Source organism: Pseudophryne corroboree, unplaced genomic scaffold (assembly GCF_028390025.1).
Source record: "Pseudophryne corroboree isolate aPseCor3 unplaced genomic scaffold, aPseCor3.hap2 scaffold_2381, whole genome shotgun sequence".
Classification (NCBI taxonomy): domain Eukaryota; kingdom Metazoa; phylum Chordata; class Amphibia; order Anura; family Myobatrachidae; genus Pseudophryne; species Pseudophryne corroboree.
Window position 1 is genome coordinate 12,501 of NW_026969036.1, and position 10,000 is coordinate 22,500.

Sequence of the window (10,000 nt, forward strand, 5' to 3'; positions counted from 1 at the left end):
ATAAGTAGTTGAATCTCTTTTGTGTAGTCAAATCATTTTTCATTTTGCTTGGAAAGTTGATAATGTTTAAAATTAACACTCAATCATTTTAATAGCACGTAATATCACAGATGTACGATCATGGAATCCTTCGATAGCTCAGCTGGTAGAGTGGAGTACTGTATAGATGATTGGTACAGAAATCCTTAGGTCGCTGGTTCAATTCTGGCTCGAAGGATGATGCTTTTGATAAACTTAGATGTCAGTACTGACATTTTACAAACCCAAAACTGTACCAAGTATAAAGCATTCTCCAAGTTATATTTTAAAAATCATTAACGCAGGTCACTGTGGTCAGGATTAACTTCCCATGGAAATCATCTCTGATACAATATTACTTCAGTCATCCTCACATCCTGAAATGAAGTAGCTCAACCCATAGAGAAAATTTTTGTGAAAACATCACATTGCATGAGAGGTAGTCGTGGCCGAGTGGTTAAGGCGATGAACTAGAATTACATTGGGGTCTCCCCGCGCAGGTTCAAATCCTGCCGACTACGACCACATGGTTGTTTTATTTTTCAGAAAATTTACTAAAAGCTTGAAACCAGTGTTGCTCAGGGTGAGTCAGGAACTGGCACATCAAAATCTTTAGGATGCCTGCCTGTTCTCTCTTTCTCTATCCGTCATTCTCCTCCTCTACTTGAGACTGAGCCCAGGAATCTCAGCAGCCATACTAAGTAGCATTTATTAATTACAAATGCATTTTGAATGTCAAATTTGTAAGAAAGTTTTGTACATTTAGCAAAATATCAAATTCATTTGAAAGAAAATGATGTCCACTCAAAGTAAAAAGAGCTTTGGTTGCTTTCAATGCACAACATTTTACTTTCAAATCGTGTCAGATGACTTTCAGTGCTAATTATTATATCATTAACCTCTCCTTTATTAAAAATTGTGCTTTAATGCAAAAAAAGAAAAATAATTGTCTGTGCATACTCTCATGTAGCACAATTATCTTCACTAGCTCAAAAGGGCCGCTCATTGTCCAAAATGAATTGTCAAATCAGAACAAACAATGGAATATCCCCATCATTCCTGGAACACTTGATTAGTTTACAAAACAAGCAAAATTTAAAAGAGTGTTGAAGGTTTGATAGGCTCAAGCATCTCTAATCTTGATGTAAGTTTGGCTACACTAAAAAATCTATTGAAAGTGCTTTCCAAACTAGCTCTATAGCCAGTTGATAGTAATTGCACAAATATAAGTCAAACTATTAGTGATATTTTCCAAATGATTAAACATGACAATTTGTGTGATAAAGCAGCACAGGAATAAGTAGTTGAATCTCTTTTGTGTAGTCAAATCATTTTTCATTTTGCTTGGAAAGTTGATAATGTTTAAAATTAACACTCAATCATTTTAATAGCACGTAATATCACAGATGTACGATCATGGAATCCTTCGATAGCTCAGCTGGTAGAGTGGAGTACTGTATAGATGATTGGTACAGAAATCCTTAGGTCGCTGGTTCAATTCTGGCTCGAAGGATGATGCTTTTGATAAACTTAGATGTCAGTACTGACATTTTACAAACCCAAAACTGTACCAAGTATAAAGCATTCTCCAAGTTATATTTTAAAAATCATTAACGCAGGTCACTGTGGTCAGGATTAACTTCCCATGGAAATCATCTCTGATACAATATTACTTCAGTCATCCTCACATCCTGAAATGAAGTAGCTCAACCCATAGAGAAAATTTTTGTGAAAACATCACATTGCATGAGAGGTAGTCGTGGCCGAGTGGTTAAGGCGATGAACTAGAATTACATTGGGGTCTCCCCGCGCAGGTTCAAATCCTGCCGACTACGACCACATGGTTGTTTTATTTTTCAGAAAATTTACTAAAAGCTTGAAACCAGTGTTGCTCAGGGTGAGTCAGGAACTGGCACATCAAAATCTTTAGGATGCCTGCCTGTTCTCTCTTTCTCTATCCGTCATTCTCCTCCTCTACTTGAGACTGAGCCCAGGAATCTCAGCAGCCATACTAAGTAGCATTTATTAATTACAAATGCATTTTGAATGTCAAATTTGTAAGAAAGTTTTGTACATTTAGCAAAATATCAAATTCATTTGAAAGAAAATGATGTCCACTCAAAGTAAAAAGAGCTTTGGTTGCTTTCAATGCACAACATTTTACTTTCAAATCGTGTCAGATGACTTTCAGTGCTAATTATTATATCATTAACCTCTCCTTTATTAAAAATTGTGCTTTAATGCAAAAAAAGAAAAATAATTGTCTGTGCATACTCTCATGTAGCACAATTATCTTCACTAGCTCAAAAGGGCCGCTCATTGTCCAAAATGAATTGTCAAATCAGAACAAACAATGGAATATCCCCATCATTCCTGGAACACTTGATTAGTTTACAAAACAAGCAAAATTTAAAAGAGTGTAGAAGGTTTGATAGGCTCAAGCATCTCTAATCTTGATGTAAGTTTGGCTACACTAAAAAATCTATTGAAAGTGCTTTCCAAACTAGCTCTGTAGCCAGTTGATAGTAATTGCACAAATATAAGTCAAACTATTAGTGATATTTTCCAAAAATTAAACATGACAATTTGTGTGATAAAGCAACACAGGAATAAGTAGTTGAATCTCTTTTGTGTAGTCAAATCATTTTTCATTTTGCTTGGAAAGTTGATAATGTTTAAAATTAACACTCAGTCATTTTAATAGCACGTAATATCACAGATGTACAATCATGGAATCCTTCGATAGCTCAGCTGGTAGAGCAGAGGACTGTAGAGGTGATTGGTACAGAAATCCTTAGGTCGCTGGTTCAATTCCGGCTCGAAGGATGATGCTTTTGATAAACTTAGATGTCAGTACTGACATTTTTCAAACCCAAAACTGTACCAAGTATAAAGCATTCTCCAAGTTATATTTTAAAAATCATTAACGCAGGTCACTGTGGTCAGGATTAACTTCCCATGGAAATCATCTCTGATACAATATTACTTCAGTCATCCTCACATCCTGAAATGAAGTAGCTCAACGCATAGAGAAAATTTTTGTGAAAACATCACATTGCATGAGAGGTAGTCGTGGCCGAGTGGTTAAGGCGATGGACTAGAAAGCCATTGGGGTCTCCCCGCGCAGGTTCAAATCCTGCCGACTACGACCACATGGTTGTTTTATTTTTCAGAAAATTTACTAAAAGCTTGAAACCAGTGTTGCTCAGGGTGAGTCAGGAACTGGCACATCAAAATCTTTAGGATGCCTGTCTGTTCTCTCTTTCTCTATCCGTCATTCTCCTCCTCTACTTGAGACTGAGCCCAGGAATCTCAGCAGCCATACTAAGTAGCATTTATTAATTACAAATGCATTTTGAATGTCAAATTTGTAAGAAAGTTTTGTACATTTAGCAAAATATCAAATTCATTTGAAAGAAAATGATGTCCACTCAAAGTAAAAAGAGCTTTGGTTACTTTCAATGCACAACATTTTACTTTCAAATCGTGTCAGATGACTTTCAGTGCTAATTATTATATCATTAACCTCTCCTTTATTAAAAATTGTGCTTTAATGCAAAAAAAGAAAAAAAATTGTCTGTGCATATTTTCATGTAGCACAATTATCTTCACTAGCTCAAAAGGGCCGCTCATTGTCCAAAATGAATTGTCAAATCAGAACAAACAATGGAATATCCCCATCATTCCTGGAACACTTGATTAGTTTACAAAACAAGCAAAATTTAAAAGAGTGTAGAAGGTTTGATAGGCTCAAGCATCTCTAATCTTGATGTAAGTTTGGCTACACTAAAAAATCTATTGAAAGTGCTTTCCAAACTAGCTCTGTAGCCAGTTGATAGTAATTGCACAAATATAAGTCAAACTATTAGTGATATTTTCCAAATGATTAAACATGACAATTTGTGTGATAAAGCAGCACAGGAATAAGTAGTTGAATCTCTTTTGTGTAGTCAAATCATTTTTCATTTTGCTTGGAAAGTTGATAATGTTTAAAATTAACACTCAATCATTTTAATAGCACGTAATATCACAGATGTACGATCATGGAATCCTTTGATAGCTCAGCTGGTAGAGTGGAGGACTGTAGAGGTGATTGGTACAGAAATCCTTAGGTCGCTGGTTCAATTCCGGCTCGAAGGATGATGCTTTTGATAAACTTAGATGTCAGTACTGACATTTTACAAACCCAAAACTGTACCAAGTATAAAGCATTCTCCAAGTTATATTTTAAAAATCATTAACGCAGGTCACTGTGGTCAGGATTAACTTCCCATGGAAATCATCTCTGATACAATATTACTTCAGTCATCCTCACATCCTGAAATGAAGTAGCTCAACCCATAGAGAAAATTTTTGTGAAAACATCACATTGTATGAGAGGTAGTCGTGGCCGAGTGGTTAAGGCGATGGACTAGAATTACATTGGGGTCTCCCCGCGCAGGTTCAAATCCTGCTGACTACGACCACATGGTTGTTTTATTTTTCAGAAAATTTACTAAAAGCTTGAAACCAGTGTTGCTCAGGGTGAGTCAGGAACTGGCACATCAAAATCTTTAGGATGCCTGTCTGTTCTCTCTTTCTCTATCCGTCATTCTCCTCCTCTACTTGAGACTGAGCCCAGGAATCTCAGCAGCCATTCTAAGTAGCATTTATTAATTACAAATGCATTTTGAATGTCAAATTTGTAAGAAAGTTTTGTACATTTAGCAAAATATCAAATTCATTTGAAAGAAAATGATGTCCACTCAAAGTAAAAAGAGCTTTGGTTACTTTCAATGCACAACATTTTACTTTCAAATCGTGTCAGATGACTTTCAGTGCTAATTATTATATCATTAACCTCTCCTTTATTAAAAATTGTGCTTTAATGCAAAAAAAGAAAAATAATTGTCTGTGCATACTCTCATGTAGCACAATTATCTTCACTAGCTCAAAAGGGCCGCTCATTGTCCAAAATGAATTGTCAAATCAGAACAAACAATGGAATATCCCCATCATTCCTGGAACACTTGATTAGTTTACAAAACAAGCAAAATTTAAAAGAGTGTAGAAGGTTTGATAGGCTCAAGCATCTCTAATCTTGATGTAAGTTTGGCTACACTAAAAAATCTATTGAAAGTGCTTTCCAAACTAGCTCTGTAGCCAGTTGATAGTAATTGCACAAATATAAGTCAAACTATTAGTGATATATTCCAAATGATTAAACATGACAATTTGTGTGATAAAGCAGCACAGGAATAAGTAGTTGAATCTCTTTTGTGTAGTCAAATCATTTTTCATTTTGCTTGGAAAGTTGATAATGTTTAAAATTAACACTCAATCATTTTAATAGCACGTAATATCACAGATGTATGATCATGGAATCCTTCGATAGCTCAGCTGGTAGAGTGGAGGACTGTAGAGGTGATTGGTACAGAAATCCTTAGGTCGCTGGTTCAATTCCGGCTCGAAGGATGATGCTTTTGATAAACTTAGATGTCAGTACTGACATTTTACAAACCCAAAACTGTACCAAGTATAAAGCATTCTCCAAGTTATATTTTAAAAATCATTAACGCAGGTCACTGTGGTCAGGATTAACTTCCCATGGAAATCATCTCTGATACAATATTACTTCAGTCATCCTCACATCCTGAAATGAAGTAGCTCAACCCATAGAGAAATTTTTTGTGAAAACATCACATTGTATGAGAGGTAGTCGTGGCCGAGTGGTTAAGGCGATGGACTAGAATTACATTGGGGTCTCCCCGCGCAGGTTCAAATCCTGCTGACTACGACCAAATGGTTGTTTTATTTTTCAGAAAATTTACTAAAAGCTTGAAACCAGTGTTGCTCAGGGTGAGTCAGGAACTGGCACATCAAAATCTTTAGGATGCCTGTCTGTTCTCTCTTTCTCTATCCGTCATTCTCCTCCTCTACTTGAGACTGAGCCCAGGAATCTCAGCAGCCATACTAAGTAGCATTTATTAATTACAAATGCATTTTGAATGTCAAATTTGTAAGAAAGTTTTGTACATTTAGCAAAATATCAAATTCATTTGAAAGAAAATGATGTCCACTCAAAGTAAAAAGAGCTTTGGTTACTTTCAATGCACAACATTTTACTTTCAAATCGTGTCAGATGACTTTCAGTGCTAATTATTATATCATTAACTTCTCCTTTATTAAAAATTGTGCTTTAATGCAAAAAAAGAAAAATAATTGTCTGTGCATACTCTCATGTAGCACAATTATCTTCACTAGCTCAAAAGGGCCGCTCATTGTCCAAAATGAATTGTCAAATCAGAACAAACAATGGAATATCCCCATCATTCCTGGAACACTTGATTAGTTTACAAAACAAGCAAAATTTAAAAGAGTGTAGAAGGTTTGATAGGCTCAAGCATCTCTAATCTTGATGTAAGTTTGGCTACACTAAAAAATCTATTGAAAGTGCTTTCCAAACTAGCTCTGTAGCCAGTTGATAGTAATTGCACAAATATAAGTCAAACTATTAGTGATATTTTCCAAATGATTAAACATGACAATTTGTGTGATAAAGCAGCACAGGAATATGTAGTTGAATCTCTTTTGTGTAGTCAAATCATTTTTCATTTTGCTTGGAAAGTTGATAATGTTTAAAATTAACACTCAATCATTTTAATAGCACGTAATATCACAGATGTACAATCATGGAATCCTTCGATAGCTCAGCTGGTAGAGCAGAGGACTGTAAAGGTAATTGGTACAGAAATCCTTAGGTCGCTGGTTCAATTCCGGCTCGAAGGATGATGCTTTTGATAAACTTAGATGTCAGTACTGACATTTTACAAACCCAAAACTGTACCAAGTATAAAGCATTCTCCAAGTTATATTTTAAAAATCATTAACGCAGGTCACTGTGGTCAGGATTAACTTCCCGTGGAAATCATCTCTGATACAATATTACTTCAGTCATCCTCACAGCCTGAAATGAAGTAGCTCAACCCATAGAGAAACTTTTGTGAAAACATCACATTGCATGAGAGGTAGTCGTGGCCGAGTGGTTAAGCCGATGGACTAGAAATCCATTGGGGTATTCCCGCGCAGGTTCAAATCCTGCCAACTACGACCACATGGTTGTTTCATTTTTCAGAAAATTTACTAAAAGCTTGAAACCAGTGTTGCTCAGGGTGAGTCAGGAACTGGCACATCAAAATCTTTAGGATGCCTGCCTGTTCTCTCTTTCTCTATCCGTCATTCTCCTCCTCTACTTGAGACTGAGCCCAGGAATCTCAGCAGCCATACTAAGTAGCATTTGTTAATTACAAATGCATTTTGAATGTCAAATTTGTAAGAAAGTTTTGTACATTTAGCAAAATATCAAATTCATTTGAAAGAAAATGATGTCCACTCAAAGTAAAAAGAGCTTTGGTTTCTTTCAATGCACAACATTTTACTTTCAAATCGTGTCAGATGACTTTCAGTGCTAATTATTATATCATTAACCTCTCCTTTATTAAAAATTGTGCTTTAATGCAAAAAAAGAAAAATAATTGTCTGTGCATACTCTCATGTAGCACAATTATCTTCACTAGCTCAAAAGGGCCGCTCATTGTCCAAAATGAATTGTCAAATCAGAACAAACAATGGAATATCTCCAAAATTCCTGGAACACTTGATTAGTTTACAAAACAAGCAACATTTAAAAGAGTGTAGAAGGTTTGATAGGTCAAGCTTCTTTAATCTTGATGTAAGTTTGGCTACACTAAAAAATCTATTGAAAGTGCTTTCCAAACTAGCTCTGTAGCCAGTTGATAGTAATTGCACAAATATAAGTCAAACTATTAGTGATATTTTCCAAATGATTAAACATGACAATTTGTGTGATAAAGCAACACAGGAATAAGTAGTTGAATCTCTTTTGTGCAGTCAAATCATTTTTCATTTTGCTTGGAAAGTTGATAATGTTTAAAATTAACACTCAATCATTTTAATAGCACGTAATATCACAGCTGTTTGATCATGGAATCCTTCGATAGCTCAGCTGGTAGAGCGGAGGACTGTAGAGGTGATTGGTACAGAAATCCTTAGGTTGCTGGTTCAATTCCAGCTCGAAGGATGACACTTTTGATAAACTTAGATGTGAGTACTGACATTTTACAAACCCAAAACTATACCAAGTATAAAGCATTCTCCAAGTTATATTTTAAAAATCATTAACGCAGGTCACTGTGGTCAGGATTAACTTCCCGTGGAAATCATCTCTGATACAATATTACTTCAGTCATCCTCACAGCCTGAAATGAAGTAGCTCAACCCATAGAGAAACTTTTGTGAAAACATCACATTGCATGAGAGGTAGTCGTGGCCGAGTGGTTAAGCCGATGGACTAGAAATTCTTTGGGGTATTCCCGCGCAGGTTCAAATCCTGCCAACTACGACCACATGGTTGTTTCATTTTTCAGAAAATTTACTAAAAGCTTGAAACCAGTGTTGCTCAGGGTGAGTCAGGAACTGGCACATCAAAATCTTTAGGATGCCTGCCTGTTCTCTCTTTCTCTATCCGTCATTCTCCTCCTCTACTTGAGACTGAGCCCAGGAATCTCAGCAGCCATACTAAGTAGCATTTATTAATTACAAATGCATTTTGAATGTCAAATTTGTAAGAAAGTTTTGTACATTTAGCAAAATATCAAATTCATTTGAAAGAAAATGATGTCCACTCAAAGTTAAAAGAGCTTTGGTTACTTTCAATGCACAACATTTTACTTTCAAATCGTGTCAGATGACTTTCAGTGCTAATTATTATATCATTAACCTCTCCTTTATTAAAAATTGTGCTTTAATGCAAAAATAGAAAAATAATTGTCTGTGCATACTCTCATGTAGCACAATTATCTTCACTAGCTCAAAAGGGCCGCTCATTGTCCAAAATGAATTGTCAAATCAGAACAAACAATGGAATATCTCCAAAATTCCTGGAACACTTGATTAGTTTACAAAACAAGCACAATTTAAAAGAGTGTAGAAGGTTTGATAGGCTCAAGCATCTCTAATCTTGATGTAAGTTTGGCTACACTAAAAAAATCTATTGAAAGTGCTTTCCAAACTAGCTCTGTAGCCAGTTGATAGTAATTGCACAAATATAAGTCAAACTATTAGTGATATTTTCTAAATGATTAAACATGACAATTTGTGTGATAAAGCAACACAGGAATAAGTAGTTGAATCTCTTTTGTGTAGTCAAAACATTTTTCATTTTGCTTGGAAAGTTGATAATGTTTAAAATTAACACTCAATCATTTCAATAGCACGTAATATCACAGCTGTATGATAATGGAATCCTTCGATAGCTCAGCTGGTAGAGCGGAGGACAGTAGAGGAGATTGGTACAGAAATCCTTAGGTCACTGGTTCAATTCCAGCTCGAAGAATGATGCTTTTGATAAACTTAGATGTGAGTACTGACATTTTACAAACCCAAAACTATACCAAGTATAAAGCATTCTCCAAGTTATATTTTAAAAATCATTAATGCAGGTCACTGTCGTCAGGATTAACTTCCCATGGAAATCATCTCTGATACAATATTACTTCAGTCATCCTCACAGCCTGAAATGAAGTAGCTCAACCCATAGAGAAACTTTTGTGAAAACATCACATTGAACGAGAGGTAGTCGTGGCCGAGTGGTTAAGGCGATGGACTAGAAATCCTTTGGGATCTCCCCGTGCAGGTTCAAATCCTGCCGACTACGACCACATGGTTTTTTTATTTTTCAGAAAATTTACTAAAAGCTTGAAACCAGTGTTGCTCAGGGTGAGTCAGGAACTGGCACATCAAAATCTTTAGGATGCCTGCCTGTTCTCTCTTTCTCTATCCGTCATTCTCCTCCTCTACTTGAGACTGAGCCCAGGAATCTCAGCAGCCATACTAAGTAGCATTTATTAATTACAAATGCATTTTGAATGTCAAATTTGTAAGAAAGTTTTGTACATTTAGCAAAATATCAAATGCATTTGAA

At 35.7% G+C, this 10,000-nt stretch overlaps 12 non-coding genes across 12 annotated transcripts; all 12 read left to right on the forward strand.

The window, feature by feature from the left end:
* The first annotated feature begins 457 nt into the window (after positions 1-457).
* Positions 458-539, forward strand: TRNAS-AGA (transfer RNA serine (anticodon AGA)). The gene has a single exon. It is a non-coding gene; the product is annotated as a tRNA-Ser (tRNA).
* A 1,232-nt stretch (positions 540-1,771) lies between these two features.
* TRNAS-AGA (transfer RNA serine (anticodon AGA)) lies at positions 1,772-1,853 on the forward strand. The gene has a single exon. It is a non-coding gene; the product is annotated as a tRNA-Ser (tRNA).
* A 901-nt stretch (positions 1,854-2,754) lies between these two features.
* On the forward strand, positions 2,755-2,844 carry TRNAY-GUA (transfer RNA tyrosine (anticodon GUA)). The gene is given in 2 exon segments: positions 2,755-2,791; positions 2,809-2,844. It is a non-coding gene; the product is annotated as a tRNA-Tyr (tRNA).
* A 240-nt stretch (positions 2,845-3,084) lies between these two features.
* On the forward strand, positions 3,085-3,166 carry TRNAS-AGA (transfer RNA serine (anticodon AGA)). The gene has a single exon. It is a non-coding gene; the product is annotated as a tRNA-Ser (tRNA).
* Positions 3,167-4,068: 902 nt separating this feature from the next.
* TRNAY-GUA (transfer RNA tyrosine (anticodon GUA)) lies at positions 4,069-4,158 on the forward strand. Its single transcript is given in 2 exon segments — positions 4,069-4,105; positions 4,123-4,158. It is a non-coding gene; the product is annotated as a tRNA-Tyr (tRNA).
* A 240-nt stretch (positions 4,159-4,398) lies between these two features.
* Positions 4,399-4,480, forward strand: TRNAS-AGA (transfer RNA serine (anticodon AGA)). The gene has a single exon. It is a non-coding gene; the product is annotated as a tRNA-Ser (tRNA).
* Positions 4,481-5,382: 902 nt separating this feature from the next.
* Positions 5,383-5,472, forward strand: TRNAY-GUA (transfer RNA tyrosine (anticodon GUA)). Its single transcript is given in 2 exon segments — positions 5,383-5,419; positions 5,437-5,472. It is a non-coding gene; the product is annotated as a tRNA-Tyr (tRNA).
* Positions 5,473-5,712: 240 nt separating this feature from the next.
* TRNAS-AGA (transfer RNA serine (anticodon AGA)) lies at positions 5,713-5,794 on the forward strand. The gene has a single exon. It is a non-coding gene; the product is annotated as a tRNA-Ser (tRNA).
* Positions 5,795-6,696: 902 nt separating this feature from the next.
* TRNAY-GUA (transfer RNA tyrosine (anticodon GUA)) lies at positions 6,697-6,786 on the forward strand. The gene is given in 2 exon segments: positions 6,697-6,733; positions 6,751-6,786. It is a non-coding gene; the product is annotated as a tRNA-Tyr (tRNA).
* Positions 6,787-7,025: 239 nt separating this feature from the next.
* On the forward strand, positions 7,026-7,107 carry TRNAS-AGA (transfer RNA serine (anticodon AGA)). The gene has a single exon. It is a non-coding gene; the product is annotated as a tRNA-Ser (tRNA).
* A 901-nt stretch (positions 7,108-8,008) lies between these two features.
* TRNAY-GUA (transfer RNA tyrosine (anticodon GUA)) lies at positions 8,009-8,098 on the forward strand. The gene is given in 2 exon segments: positions 8,009-8,045; positions 8,063-8,098. It is a non-coding gene; the product is annotated as a tRNA-Tyr (tRNA).
* A 1,553-nt stretch (positions 8,099-9,651) lies between these two features.
* On the forward strand, positions 9,652-9,733 carry TRNAS-AGA (transfer RNA serine (anticodon AGA)). The gene has a single exon. It is a non-coding gene; the product is annotated as a tRNA-Ser (tRNA).
* Positions 9,734-10,000: the final 267 nt, after the last annotated feature.